Below are 15001 nucleotides of genomic sequence, written 5' to 3'. Positions count from 1 at the left end.
CAATGCAAGTCTTTTAAGTCGCTCTGAACAGAAAAAAAGAAAAGAGCCAAATAATGTAAATCACGTCTCTAAAATCAGCTCCACCCCGCCGTCTCTTCTTCACAACACCCCACTTCCTTGCGCCGCCAAACAATACCATCAATGACGATAGGAGGGGTGGCGGTGAGCGTTGAGGCGGAGATTTGGCTAGGGGCGGAGGCGCCTTCCTCCGTCACGCGCACGCGCGTGCGCGTGCCCTCACCCTCGGACCTTCGGCATGTGGCCGCCAGAGGGCGCCCCTGTTCCGGTTTGTCGCTGCGCCATTCAATTGTGGAAAATGCCACCAGATGGCGGCTTAGGATTGCTGCTCTGTTGAAAGGCGCGGTTCCGCTCTCGGTCCAATTTCCAATTAAAAATCGTCCCCTTTTTGTGGCTTTTTACTATATTTTAACATCTTGGAGTGCTAAACGGTACCGGAATGGACACGAAAGGTGAGTCGGCGCGTATTTGTTTGGCGGGGGAGGTGTTTTTTTTTGTTAATATGTGAGGTGGAAAAGGGAGTCGGAGAGCAGATTAAAAATGGAGGACGGAGAGGGAGAGACGGGCGCCTGTGGGGGATGGGAGCCAGCAGCTTGACGGGGGAACGGGCTTTCTCGTGTTTTTTTCTTTCTCTCTTACCTGCTGTTGCCCGCATTTTAGAATTAGCGTGTTCACTTTAGTGTTACATCCGCGTAAATGGAGACCTGGCAGAAGCAGAGGGGTGCGTTTGAGCTCGGGACGGCCGGCGAGTGCACCGTGTCGTTCCTCACTATTAAATGTAATGTAGCTCCTTTTTTGGTGGAAGGCGGACATTGAGGATCGTGCAAAGAGAGGGGGAGCGAGCGAGCGAGGGAGAGAGAGAGAGAGAGAGAGGCAGGCGAGCTCTCGTGGACAGATGTGGCGGCAATTCTTACATAAGGATAAGTGCACGTCTGCTTTAGACGCGGTCTCATCCGAAGCTTGACACGCTGACAGATTAGTGTCCCGAATTGTGTTGCACGTCAGATAAAGCGCACGTTTCTTGTTGGTATTTCTCAGTATTTGCGGATATACCTTTATGTGTGCCTGCTTCAGGCAGTGATGGTCGTGTAATCATTGCACCTCTGATTGTTCATGCTCGGTGACGACACGATCAACATTCTTTCCTTTCTATATGTGTTTGAAAATTAGCGGGCGAGCGCAGTTTTAATGTTAGTGGTTGTCATGATTGGGGGCACATAACATCTCGAGGGAGTCACACACTGGAGGTGTACACAAAAGCGCCAGTTTTTGTCATGTTAGCTGTCACGTCCATTAAAAGCGTGCTGTTTGGCGCATTGTGTTCTTGTGTTTTATTCTGCGACAGCAGACGTTTGTTTACATGGCGGTCCCTACCGCCGGGCTCGCCTCTGTTTCTATCTCCCGAATAACCAATGTGTTGTACGTGTCCCCCCCCAGCAGGACGCGATGCTCAGTTTTGGCTCCTTCCCCCAGAGTTGTCTTTATATTCGTTTTTAGAAGTGAAGAAATCTTGTCTGTTTTAATTAATTTGCATTATCAAAAGCTCTCTTCACCTCCCCCACGTTTTTGGCGGGAGACTTAAAAAAATATTTATAGTAACGCGAAGCCCCGCCTCTCTTCCTGTTGCCAGGTTTGCTGGCTTATTCTCTGAAAACTTGTCAGAATCGCAGAGCGCCTTTCTTTGTTGTCATGTATCTTTTTTTGTAAACAATTTTGGGTTTGTTATATCATAAAGACAAACTGTTTGGTGGCCTCGCCTCACGGACTGTTCTTTCCTTGTAATGAATCTGTATTAGATTGAAACACCTAAGATTTCTCACTTGTAAATAATAGGGAAAGAGTGCCTGAACTCTCAGCAAATACGTGCGTCCCATTCTTTAACGTTAATATTACTACACATTGAACATATGTGGACCATTCATCTGGTGCTTTATTTTGATAAAAGTTGCTTTCTGTTTATGGAGGAAAACTCTGTTGCCAGTTCGATCATCGCCTCCAGCTCTCTTCGTTACTCCGAGCAGGTCACTTAACCGCGTTTGGTCAAAGTTAAAGATATACACGCAGACAATTGTATTATTTTCTGTTTAATTTGGTAGAGGGTTTGCTTCAGTGTGTATCATCAAAATGAAAGCATGAGTAAAGATTGTTCCCGCACTGGAAAAATTAGAAAGGATGGTTATGGGTATAACGGTTTTGTTGTACCTGTCTTTACTGTTATCTTCAGGATTATTAATTTCGTTTTCCGATCTTCTGTGTAAAGTCCTCTAGTCAGTTTTTCAGTGTTGAATATGTCAATCACTAAATGCATAAGTGTAAAGTGCTGTGTAACAGTGCTTTTGTCATAGTTGTTAAGAGACATTTCCTTGGTAAACCGGCGAAAAAAGATAATCACTCGACATCAATAAATGCATCTATTGATATTTTAAACCCCACATTGTGTGTATTTTATTTTCTCTTTGAGCTTTACTGAGTGAAGTTTGAATAATTTGAGTAATTCCGTTCCAATTAGGAAGCTTTTATTATAAATTTTATTATTTTGCTAAATGCTTAACTTGTTGAGACACGTGTAGCTTGTGCACATGTATGGGTGATATCTGCAAATATGTAGTCTTTGTCTTGTGCGCTTTTCTTTTTTAATAAAGAAACAGTCTGACTACTGAAAAAATAACTCATTAAGTTGAAAAAATCCCAATCATAAACACAATTGCAAGGTCCTCTTATTCAACTACATTAAACACTTTTGCAGTTTTGTTTGCATAATAACAGTACATATTCTTTTCTCATAGTTTAGAGTTTTGACTTGAAAAATAGTAATGGTAAAACAGCTACATGAAAGCAAATATATTCAAGAAAGAAAAGCAAAGATAATCTGCCTGAATAAGCATGAGTTATCACAATAACAACTTTATGTCTTTAGTGCCTTCATGTTTTGTATCCATTTTGAAAGTGATTTTTGACTGTTATGCTTGGTGGATTTGTTCAACCCATCTCCAATTTTAACACTGATTTATGAATTCAGGGTTTTCCCAGGGTTGGTTAAGGATGTTCTCCTTTATCTTTTAAGCTAATTTTGGTCCCATGCTTGAGATGGTTAGCACAGTTGTGCTGTTTTGAATGAGGATGAATAGTGACTTTCTCAGTAGAGGGAATGCCTACACTACTGGCAAATTGATTATATTTGTAGCTTACTGTACATATAACACTATATTGTACATATAAAAGCAGTTATTACATAATTCTAAGTTATTTTTAAAGGCACAAGACCGAATTTTTTTTTTGTATTAATACATTTTGGATTATATAAGTATAAGTGGTTAATGTATTAATGAGAAGACGCTAATGAGCGACTTTTGATTATGGTAGCCTGGATACAAAATTAATGCTTTAAATATTGCTTCAAAAGTTTACTGACAACACTGCTATCATGTGCCACATCAGGAGTGGGCAGGAGGAGTATAGGAACCTAATCAAGGACCTTGTTAAATGGTGTGACTCAAGCCACCTACAACTGAACACCAACAAAACCAAAGAGCTGGTGGTGGATTTTAGGAGGCCCAGGCCCCTCATGGACCCTGTGATTATCAGAGGTGACTGTGTGCAGACGGTATAGACATATAAATATCTGGGAGTGCAGCTGGACTGGACTGCTAATACTGATGCTCTGTGCAAGAGAGGACAGAGCTGACTATACTTCCTTAGAAGGCTGGCGTCCTTCAACATCCGCAGTAAGATGCTGCAGATGTTCTATCAGACGGTTGTGGCGAGCGCCCTCTTCTACGCGGTGGTGTGCCGGGGAGGCAGCATAAAGAAGGACGCCTCATGCCTGGACAAAGTGGTGAAGAGGGCAGGCTCTATTGTAGTCATGGAGCTGGACAGTTTGACATCTGTGGCAGAGCGATGGGCGCTGAGCAGGCTCCTGTCAATCATTGAGAATCTACTGAACAGGAATCTCCAGACAGAGGAGCAGCTTCAGTGACAGACTGCTGTCACTGTCCTGCTCCACTGACAGACGGAGGAGAATTTTCCTCACCCACACTATGCTACTCTTCAATTTCACCCCCCCTTAAACGTTAACATTATACAATGTTATTGTGTTATACCTGCCTCACACTCTCTACCTTGCATTTTTTAACTTGTACTGCATTTTGTCACTGTTTAATTAATATTGTTTTTATCAGTATGCTGCTGCTGGAGTATGTGAATTTCCCCTTGGGGGTTAATAAAGTATCTGTCCATCCATCCATCCATCATAAGGTGGTACTGTATTTCCAGTTTCTCAACTTTGTGTGATGATTAGTAACAATGAAGTGGAAATTCTCTGCAATTTATTTGTTTGGATAAAATAGTTTGTGTTTTCTACTAATTGTTTTTAGACTCCTTATTAAAAAATCTTAAGTGTTTCCCTGTTTACTTTTCTTGTTTGTTGCGATTGTTGGTTCATACTTGTTACGTATATTGTTGATAGTTTTTGTATGAATTGCCCTATGTTTCCATTACATTTAATTTACTTAGGAGAAGCTGGCTAATAATTATAATTGTGAGTTAAGTAATAATTGTAAATATGAAATGCTTTAGTACCTAAAATAATTAATGTGGGTATTGCTTTGTGTCTGATGATGTTAGCCTAGGTGACATGTTTCCATTAGCTGCATATGGCTAGGAGTCCATGCAAGACGAACCGAATCGGTTATGATATTTTTGTTACATTTTGCGATAGAAGCATCCAGTAGCTAGTTTCTGCTAACACAACACAAGAGCTTTTTTTTACTTGCTTGAATTTTATGACGTTAAAACATAATGTGACTCGGTAGTGTGTACGAACCCCATGTACCTGTATGTACTCTTGGCAACGTCTGGCCTTGCAAATGACGTGCTGGGGTCAGGGCATCAGTGAGCTTCTAGACAGTCTGTGGCTTTTATTGGCGTAGAATGTACTAATGGATTTTGAGGATTTCATCCTGGTAACTAAGCAGTAAGCATTGAAGGTACTGTTGCCTAGCACGTGGAGGTCTGCGTCACCCTCCAAGCATATGCCTCTCCAGACCATCAATGACCCACCACAATACCGGACATGCTATATGATGTTGCAGGCTGCATAATGTTCACCACAGTGTCTTCAGACTGTTTCACGTCTGTCACGTATTCTCAGTGTAAACCTGCTCTCATCTTTAAAGAGAACAGGACTCCAATGGCAGAGCTGCTAATCATGGAATTTGCTGGCGAATACCAGTCAAGATGCATGGTGATGGGCTGTGAGCACAGGTCCTACTAGCGGACGGCAGGCCCTCATGCCACCGTAATGGAGTGTTTCTGACACTTAATTACAAATATGGTTTTCCATTTTAAATGTGCAATACCTGTGTCTTACCAAAACATATACTGTATGACATGCAGAAAGTAATAATAAAAACAGTACAAACCTTTAAAATCGCAAATCTATCAAATGTTCATAAGGTGTTTTTCAAGAAGATACAAGGCTAACATGCTTAATAAGTTTACAAGTAAAAGCTAACAAGCCTATTGTTTACTAAGCAGCCATTTCAATTACCCACTTTAACTGTCATGGATCAAGTTTTTTGTAGTGAAAATTGGCATATTTAGATCAGCAACTGATCAATTAGAGCATCACTACTGAACATGTGCACTTTGAAGATGCAAAGGTTTCAATTTAAGAAAACATGCTTTCTGCATTTATGATGCATCCTTGTGATAATTAAAGGAAATTTAAATAATTATTTTATCAGTGATTCTTGAAGCTGTTTTTCTTAAGTTATGACAATCTCAAGATGTCACCAGAGCCAAGCTGTATTCTGCTTATAATCCTATGCAAAGAAATTCTGTTTAAGTGGTTATGTTTTGCCATGTCGTGTAAGAGACAAACGCATGCTTAAATATTACAGTAACAAATTGCCGCTGCTAAAATGGTGCAATTGTGTGTGTGTGTGTTTGTTTGTGTATATTTGCCCTGCAATGCACCTCCCATGTGATGTTCCTGCCTTGTGCCTAATGATTGCTGGCATAGGCTTCAGCTTCCTCTGACCCTGCCCAGGATAAGTGGGTTAAAAAGATGGATGAGTTTTTGTCAGTATAACTGTACCTCTGGTGGGAAAAAATATGAATAAATGAATCTTATTTTCTGCTTTTACACTTGTCTCTTTACACTTGTTCTGATCAGGGCATCTTTGAATCGCAGCATTGACTTCATACATATAATCCTTGGTTGACTGAGCCAGCATTTCTTAGGTTTGGTCACTTTCCTTGTTGGCTGACATGCAAGGCTGTGTTTGCCCCGGACTGCTTCTTGCTTTGAATCCAGTAGCCATACCATCAGAGGTGTGCTGTTCTATTTTGAGTAAATGATGGAAGATATTGAGGACAGCAGTTAATAACAATAAAAATAATATATTTGGATCACAAAGTGTCACGGTGGTTGTGCTGCTTTCTCACAGTGAAGGAGACTGAGGTTTACATGTGCATGTAGTTTGCATGGTATCCCCAGATGCTCCGGTTTCCTCACATTGCCCAAACATGCAGTCTGGATGGAATGGCTTTTCTAAAGTTGTGCTAGTGTGATTGTACTCACCCAGTGATTGATTGTTGCCCTGTCCAGGATTGTTGTTGCTGTGTGTCTTGAGCATGCTGGGGTAGGCTCCATTTGCTCTGTGAAACTTCCCTGCTAAAGTGGGTCTATAAGATGAATGAATGGATGCTTATCTATTGAACTTCCACCCCTGAGAAAGAGAGCTGGGCCAGCAGTGTAAAACTTTATGCTAGTAAAGAGAAATGAATAGATAAAATAATAAACGAATAAAGATAAATGGAGTAAAACAGGGAGGAGAACCTGCTTCCTCAATTTAAATGCGTATTTTAAAATGTTATTGATTAGATCCTGCCAGGTTTTTAAAAAAGTTTTATACAGATCCTCTAAGTGCGAGTTTGATTTTTTTTTCCAGTTTTAAATAGTATATAACATCAGTTACCCACTGACTTAGAATAGGAGAGTTAGGATTCTTCCAATTGAGCAAGATACATCTACATGCCAATAGTATAGTAAAGGCATTTACAGTTTGTTTGTCCTTCTCCACTTTAAGCTCATCTGGAAGAACACCAAACACTCTGAAAGACATGTAAAGATTTTGGTCCAAAATGATGTTAATTTGGTACAGGCCAAAACATTTGACCCAGTGAGGCCAGAGCTTGATTGCAGTGTTCGCAGGTTGGATCTTGCCCTGGAAACTTTGTGGATAATTTTAAATGAGAGAGATGCACTCGATATATAATTTTAAATTGAATAATTCTATGCTTTGCGCATATGGAGGAGATCGTTCCTCCCCCACACTATGCGACTCTTCAATTCCACCTGGGGTTATTTTGATTTTTTTTTCATTTTTATTACTATTTAATTTAATATTGTTTTTTTGTATCAGTATACTGCTGCTGAATTATGTGAATTTCCCCTTGGGATTAATAAAGTATCTATCTCTATCTATCTATCTATGGAGCTTGAGTGAATTCTGTACATTGCTACTTTCCACTCCTTTTCTGAAATATTGAGTAAGAGATCATCTTCCCGCTTTTCTCTTGGATCTTTGAAAGGGAGGTACTGTAAAATGGTTTTATATATTACAGAAATGCTGTCTGAGTCCTCAAGACTGAGCAATATTTTTTCTGGTATAGAGAGGTAAGTGGAAGGTAGTTCTGGGCGGTATACCGGTTCATACAAAAAACATTTTTTTTTGTTATGGATTTTTCTTATACCGGAACATCGGTTTAAATAGCCTAAGCAACATTCAGAACGTGGTGCAGCGGGAAACTGTTTAAAGGGAGACCTTTTTCACTGGTGCACCGCAAAATATGCATGCAACATAGTACATGCGTTAGTGTATGTATTGAGCGGTGAAAATGGACAGAGAACATTCCGAAACGGAAGCTGTAGCAAACGATAAAGTTGAACATGATGACACAGAAGAACTTTTGACGAAAAAAGGTGCCGTGTCTGTTGTCTGGAAATCCTTTGGTTTTAAAAAGTCAGATGTGGACCATTATGTTCAAATGTGTGAATACTGTTTCTATACTACTGGATAATACTGAAAGCCAAGCTGTACTTGTTTTATTTTTTTTTTCAATACTGTGTAATGTACCTGGTTACTGTGTAATAGTGTGACGATGCCGGCCCCCTACAGACTCCCTCTTCCTACATGGGAGTCTGTTGAACCAACACCATCGATAGTTATGACTAAGATGAGCTGAGTAATCTCATTGAAGCCAGGGGATGGTGAAAAGTGCTCAAGTCCTTTTGTTAAAAACTGTCAAAGTAAAACCAAAAGTGTCCGTCATGCAGTGTTCAGAAAAATACAGTACCCAAATAAATAGCAAATCCATAAAGCCAGTGTAACGTGGGGATAAAATCCATAATATGTTAAAATGCATCCCTCGCCTCGCTTGATCATAGCACACCACCTTCTGTCTCCATGGCTCACCCTTCACTGGCATTGCTGGCAGAACCTTTTTAGTTCGAACTGCTTTCTGCTAACCCATCTTGGCTGCTGCCACACTGCGCAGCCAGACCGTCTGAGGTTGGCACACCTCCCGTCTTCCTTTGCGCACACTCAGTCGCTTCTCAGATCCATTGGGATGTCTTGCATTTCGCTCTGCCCACTCTACATGCTTAGTCAGTGGGGTGAACCAGCCCCAAGATCGCTTCAGCCTGCACTTCCTCATGGAGCCCCAGCTCGTGCTGCCTTCACCTTCCTGGTGTCTGGATCGTCTCCCATGACTGCTTTTTCCTTTCTTTAACCTCCTTGTGTTCTATCTTTTCTCTTTTCCTTCCCCCTATCCTGCCAGCCCATAAATATGTCTCCATGGGCGCAGAAGCAATTGAAAATGATCAGGTGCGACTCACCCCAATCACCTCATCAACTCCCCGTGGTCGTGCAATCGCGCCCACGGAGACAGACAAGGCAAACTGGATTTAAAAACAGACCATATTTTTTTTTTTGAAGCTGCAGACCCACTATACCACAAATGGCATTATAAATGCAAGTTGCAGTTTTATTATTTATGTATATAGCTTAGCTTGAAGCAAGGTCCATATTAATGCAATTTGCCTTAATGACGGTTCATTTGGTAAAGATGTTATCACCAAGTTACACTTGTTTTATTTTATTTTGATGAACACTGTGTAATGTACCTGGGCTTGAAGTTTTGAAGTAATATTATTATTATTATTGGAAGTTGTACTATTATTTATTTTATTGTTGTTATTTATTAGTTTAAATATTATGTAGTTTAATGATGATAAAGTTGTTTAAAAAGTCACTTTAACATGTCAGTGGACAGAGATTGTTAACATTAACAGAAAGTGTAGTTGGTTTACAAAAAATATTTACTATTTTTTCCTTTTCTAAGATATGCAATAGTGCAATATAAGGTTGGGCGGTATCCAAATTTTGATACTGTCAAACCTTCTCCCTATTTTACCTCGGTATACGGTATTACTGTGAATAATAAAAAATTGTGACGTAAGGCTCAAACAGTGTCACCAAACTGCTGGCTTGTGCCAAAACCGTTCAGAAACTGAATATCAAACACTAATACTGAAACAATAACAAAATAACATGTAGAACAATATTAACAACTTTTATTAGCAACAAATAGCAGTTTATAAAAAAGTGCAAATACAAGAGCCAAACAGAATTAAATTAACATAAACACCCAGAACAGTTTTCGCGCGGAGACGCGCACACAAATCAATTAAATTAAATCACACCGCCTGAACAACTTTTAATAATGAAGAGCAGCTTATAAAAAAGTGCAAATAGACCCACAACAGTCAACCAGAGTTGAATTAACATAAACATCATCCATATTATAAAAAGTATTGGAAAGCAATAGTCCTAAACAAAAACGTCTTCTTTCCAATATCGTTTTTAACGTAAACCAAATAAAAATACCTGAATCAATTAAATAAATAAAAATAAACACAGTGCGAATAGGAACGAATGGCAAGTGGCATCAATCTATTCAAGATTTCTCGCTAGAAAACCAGCATGTTTACTTTGTCCGGCTTTAACAGGGCACGTTGTGGACCGACAACTTTACCTGCGGTGCTGAAAACCTGCTCCGATGGTGTGCTTGTGGCACAGACGCACAAGTACTTTCGTGCCACTCGCGACATCTGGGGAAAACGCCCGGCAGCATTTTTCCACCAGAGAAGTGGGTCCTCGTCTCCTTGAGTAACTGGCTCCAAACAGTAGGCTGTTATTTCAGCTCCGACTCGGTCCTCTACGGTGCCGATGCTGACGGGACCTGCCATTGCATCAGATTTTTTTTTGCAGCATACTTCCCAGAGTCATCTTTTTTCGTGAGGGTGCAGGTTACGCCTCTCCCTCTTCCACTCTGATGGCCACTGGACCTGCTGCCTCTAAGCTCACGATCTCAGCCTGTAATTCAGCCTTGGTCTCAGCCAATTCGTTGTCATCCGTCTCATATCCTCCACGGTAACGAGGGTCGAGGAAAGTGCATTTTCGCAATATTTTGCGCACTGAATTGGATTCATACTTGTCCTCCAGCTTTGTTAGAATTCCAGTTTTGATTGACTGTTAGCTGGAGGTCATTTTTTTGATGCAGCTATCACATTGTCACAGAGCTGTAGTATTGGGAGGATACAGGAACTGGTCACATTTTCTCCTGACAAAATATCAGTGAAGTCACTGACTGGTTTCAGTGCTTCGTGAACAGCTTTCAAGACGTCCATGTCCTGCCAGGTCAGGGACAGCCTGCTCCTTCGGTCATCAGACAGGACGTGTCTGATCGCTTGGGCCTGCTCGAGGATGCGCTCCGCCATTTCCAGTTTGGAGCCCCAGCGAGTTGCGCAGTCCTGCCGACGGACGGACGGATGGATGGATGAATTAATTAATGAATGATGAATAAACGATTAAATGAATGAATAGGCCTAAATAAACAAATGAATGAATAAATAGGCATAAATAAACGAATAAATGAATGAATAGGCACAAATAAACGAATGAATGAATAAATAGGCCCAAATAAACAAATGAATGCATAAATAAATAAGTCCATTAATGTATATTATTACTTTTGGTCAAATTTGCATGCGCATTTATTTTAGGCTAAATAAGTCCCTCATGCGCATCAAGCCTGCATTTATTTGATAAAAAATAGAGGAAAAAAATTACAATTTAAAAAATGTTTTTCTATTTTAATATAGCCTACTGTTCAATATAATTTATGTGATGCAAAGCATATATATATATATATATATATATATATATATATATATATATATATATATATATATATATATATATATATATATATATATATATATATATATATATATATATATATATATATATATGTATGCCTCTTTTTTATATTTGAGCCCCTGAGGAACTCTCTGCACGTTTTATGCTTACCATTATAAGACTATGTTTTGGGAGTCCCAACTCCATTTGTTTCTTGTGGAGTTCATGCTTACGTTGCCAGCTGTGTAAAAAGGCCCTGACAATATTACAGCATAGTCCGAGGGCGCACTCGGTTTTTTGCCTCTGGTCATGCAATCCATTTGTGACGGCCAAGTTTAGATTGTGACGAAGCAGTATAGCCACGGCCAATGCAGGGACCTGATTGCGGCATGAATGTTGGCAGCGTTGTCAGTGGTTATGGCTGAAAGTTTTTTCTCAAGTTGCCATTCCTTAAGTGCAGCTCTGAGCGCAGCAGCAGGATTGTTCGCTGTATGACTCTCAGGAAAATACGTAGTTTGGAGGCATTTGGATTCAAGTTTCCAGTCAAGTATAATAGTATGGACAGTCAGAGACATATATGGTGTCATGTTAACTGACGACCACATGTCAGTTGTTAAGGAATAACTGTCTGCCGCTGACAGCAGCTCTTGAACATTGTCTCTAACTTTACTATATAAATGTGGGACGGCTGTTTGTGAGAAATATTTCCATCCAGGCAGCTCATACTGGGCATCTAGGACCTTTACCATGTCCGTAAAGGACTTTTTTTCCACTGTGTGGAAAGATACCATTTCCTTCGCCAAGTATTTTGTCACTGCATCAGTACAGGTTTTCCAACGGAAAATGTCCCTTTTGTATTTTGTTGCTTTCCCGAAGGCCCCCATTATTGTCGGCTGCGTACTGGCGGTGGACCTAGATGTTGTTGGTCCTGCATCGGGAGGCGTTGAAACTGTTGCACTGAGTGAACTCGGGTCCATCCTCGCAGCAGTGAGTGGATGGTGGTTTTGTATATGCGACCTTAGGTTTGAGGTATTGCCATCACTTGCGGTCACCTTTTTGTTGCACAATTTGCAAATTGCCTCGTCCGTATTTACCGCCTCTCTCTTCTCGTTCGGTTGAAACCCAAAATACTGCCAAACTGCAGAAGTTGTGTTTTTTTTCGAGACCAGGTCACTTGGTGCGCGACTCGCCATCTTTCTACACCTCTCTCGTTCTCCTCAACGCTGTCACATGATGACAACCACGCATACGCATTTTTAGGCATTAAATAAATTATATTTAATATTTAATCCTTGTCTCCTATATAAGTGCATTGTTTTTATGACGGTATAACGGTATTGAAACTGATACCGTTGCTATTTTTAGATCCCGCGGGATACCATATTACTGTATTACTGCCCAAGCCTAGTGCAATACAACTTTTGACAAGCAGCTCTGGATATTTTACTAAGTCTAAATGCATCTTTGGATGGTTGACAATAGGTTTTCAAAATTTTTGTTTGTTGTTTGCAAAATTTTGTTCAATGAAAAGGCTCTATATTTTGACTGCAACTATCATGCAGTGTGATTCCTTCTCTTCATTAGTGCCTCCCTCCTTGAAAACTATCACTTTATGGGGCCATGCAAACTTGTATTAATATTTGTGTGCACATTAAAATGTTTTTTTGTACAATATACAATTCTCATGACAGTGGAATAGGTTATTCTTAGCCAGTCTACTGCAGTAATTGCAGTGGAAAATGTGGTTAACTCATGCTTGGGGGAAAAAAAAAATACAGTGAAACCGGTACAATTTTGAAAAATACAGTGATAGAGCTGGGCGGTATGACCAAAATTCTATATTTGTATGTTTGCTGCCCAGTAAGAAAATTGAAAGTTAGGTAGAACCATGCCGCTTTAGGTCTTTATAGGGTCTCCCTTTGGATACGTGGATGTTTTGAATTCCAAATAAATTAGGTTATGGTTGAGTCTTATTTCTTAAAAAAATGATTATTAATGTATATTGGAAATAATATTGTTTTGAAATAAAAAGAGAAGCTTTAAGAGAATCTAAATGTTAATTCTTCCAGTTAAAGTGAGATGAAGGGTTGACCATCTATGCATGTCTTGTTTAATTTTTTCTATACAGACGGCAAAATTTTTTTGATAAAGAGCTTTATATTTACTTGTGATGTTTACCCCTAGGTATTTAAACTTATCTGCGATGATAAACGGGAAGGTGTCCAATCTAATATTGTTTGCTTGAGAATTCACTGGGAAGAGCACACTTTTATTCAAATTGATTCTGAGACCAGAAATCTTTTGAAATTCTGTTAGTGCTGTTAGGACTGCAGGGACAGTATTTTGTGGGTCTGATATATACAGTACCATATCATCTGCATATAGAGAAACTTTCTTTTCCAGGCCTTCTCTGATAATCTCCTTTATCTCAATAGCATTTTGACAGTGAATCATGTCAGTGAATTGTGGCTCAATGGCGATTGCAAAAAGCAGTGACATAAGGCATCCTTGTCTGGTACCACAATGTAGTTTAAAGTAGTCTGAATTGATGTTGTTAATACAAACTGAAGCGTCTGTATTGGTGTACAGTAATTTGATCCATGCACAAATGTTCGGGCCAAACCCAAATTTCTTCAATTTAGTGAAAATGTAGTTCCATTCTACCATGACTATTGACTTCTTGTCGCTTAATGTTATACTATGTACCTTCTCAAAATCTATCCGCACTAGGCAGTGTTTGTGACATAAATTATTTTTCATGTGCTGAAAGAATAAAAGCAATTGTAAGAGTGCCTTTTTCATTTATTATTGTCTAGTTGTATATAGAACAGATCCATCTATTCATATCTGCCCATCAACGTTCAGTATTGTCAATATCAGGTGCAATGAATTTCTAAAGTGAATCCACACTCCTGGGGCTGAAGTGTTGATGAAGTGGACAGACTTTGTGAGGTAAAGTGTATCGCCTCTCTTCTTTTAAAATAGTTGAATCTCACAAAAATGGTTTGTTTGCTTTTTTTACATTCTTAAAACAACATGGATACATTGTTTTGCAATATCTGTATTTGCAAGTTGCAAATCAAAACTCAAATATTTTTACAATGAAAAATGAACATATTTGTAAGTTGTAATTTATTTTTTTCATGTTTGGACAGTGTATCCATTAGCCCAATGTATGGTGCAGGAACAGACAAGGTATTTTTAAAATTTATTTAACACTTCACTTTAAAACACTTTTTTTTTTGTCAAATTAGTATAAACCATGATTGTGAGGAAACAAGTCTGACTTGAAAAATGCTGAACACATCCATTTAAATGTGTGCTTCCCCACCAAAATGTTATTTGCAGAATATCCATATAAAAGGCAGGCTATTCCAAAGATAACAACATTTATTTATATAGCACATTTTCATACAAAAAGTAGCTCAAAGTGCTTTACATAATAAAGAATAGAAAAATAAGACAGTAAGAAAATAAAATAAGACAACATTAGTTAACATAGAAAAGAAGTAAGGTCCGATGGCCAGGGTGGACAGAAAAAACAGAAAAAAAACTCCAGACGGCTAGAGAAAAAAAAATAAAATCTGCAGGGGTTCCAGGCCATGGAACTGCCCAGTCCCCTCTGGGCATTCTACCCAACATAAATGAAAAAGTCCTCTTTGTAGATTTTAGAGCCACCATGAATAGTTATTATAATGAGTTGGAGATATAGAGTG

At 39.4% G+C, this 15001-nt stretch overlaps 1 protein-coding gene across 1 annotated transcript in view; it reads left to right on the top strand.

Annotated features, from left to right (window-relative positions):
* The first annotated feature begins 293 nt into the window (after positions 1 to 293).
* Positions 294 to 15001, top strand: part of stag1a (stromal antigen 1a) — a 272516-nt gene continuing 257808 nt past the window's right edge. Inside the window, exon 1 of the mRNA XM_039761613.1 lies at positions 294 to 470. The gene's annotated coding sequence lies outside the window, so the exon portion shown is untranslated. The remainder of the gene's footprint in view (positions 471 to 15001) is intronic.

This window comes from Polypterus senegalus, chromosome 1, assembly GCF_016835505.1.
Source record: "Polypterus senegalus isolate Bchr_013 chromosome 1, ASM1683550v1, whole genome shotgun sequence".
In the NCBI taxonomy this organism is placed as follows: domain Eukaryota; kingdom Metazoa; phylum Chordata; class Cladistia; order Polypteriformes; family Polypteridae; genus Polypterus; species Polypterus senegalus.
This window is presented reverse-complemented; position numbering and strand designations above follow the sequence as displayed.